A 1,105-nucleotide genomic window follows, 5' to 3' on the forward strand; every position below is an offset into this window, starting at 1 on the left:
CCTCTTCTTTCTTCTTCTGGTTGAGCTCTGATCATCCAGTCATTGAAGCAAGGTCAAGTGGGTATTATCTGCAAGTGTGGGTGTTCTTGTGCATATGCCCTCTTTTCTTATCCGCTGGACACTTCATTTCCACTCTAGTCCTCTGTGGCTATGTCATGGACTCTGGGCCAAAGAGTCCCCAGGTCTTGCCACACTGCTGGCCAACTAGGTCTTCACCCAGGTTCACAGAGGTCTATTGAACATGGTAGGGCTTAGCTCGCCGCTTCATTGCTGTTTTTCCCTCACTTCCCCTTATCGGTGACAAGCGTGGTCACCAATCAGAGGGTGTATTCCCATTGAGTCTTAGTCTTGGAAAGCAGTTTGCACTGAGAGGACCAGATCACTTGCTTTGATGTTTCCTGGCCAGGCAACTTGCTTGTTCTAGTAGTAACAGTTGGTCTGCCTCTATTGTTTAGTATTTTTCCTGTAAGTCTTTCTTTCAAGAAGTATCTTCTGTTCTTCTAGCAGCTCCAGGCTGGTCTGATTGTCCTTTCTAGTGGAAATTTCCTATCTCTGAAGTTCTGGATGTGGTTTTGGCTTCCACCTATAGTCTTATGTATTGCAGAGGCTCTGCAGGAAGCCTCCTTCACTGGGCACATTGTAGTCCCATTTTAGGTATTACAATCAGTTATAGGCAGAAGATGGACTTACAAGCTTTCTGTGGTGATGTTTCTGGCTAGTCCTTTCTCTGGTTAATTGTATTTTTATAAGGCCATTTGCCTTTTCCCCCTTGCCAGATGATTGAGATCTGTATGGGATGTGGAGTTATCAGGTAATGTTGAGGGCTTGGGCAGTGAGTTGGGCAATGAGTGATATGGGAGAAAGCAGGACCATTATCCTATTGTATAGAGTGTGGGAGGCCAAAGTGTGGAATAATTTCAGTTAAAAGAGCATGTGTAACCTATGGGGCACCCTCTGAGGTGGTAGGAAAGGCCTCAATCCATCCCGAGAAGGTATCTATCAGGGTTAGTAGGTACTTGTGTTTTTTGTGAGGAGGCATGTGTGGGAAGCCAATTTGCCAGTTTTCTCCTGGTAGACAGCCATGGGCTTGATGGGTGGGAAATGA

This window comes from Chrysochloris asiatica, unplaced genomic scaffold (assembly GCF_000296735.1).
Source record: "Chrysochloris asiatica unplaced genomic scaffold, ChrAsi1.0 scaffold00549, whole genome shotgun sequence".
In the NCBI taxonomy this organism is placed as follows: domain Eukaryota; kingdom Metazoa; phylum Chordata; class Mammalia; order Afrosoricida; family Chrysochloridae; genus Chrysochloris; species Chrysochloris asiatica.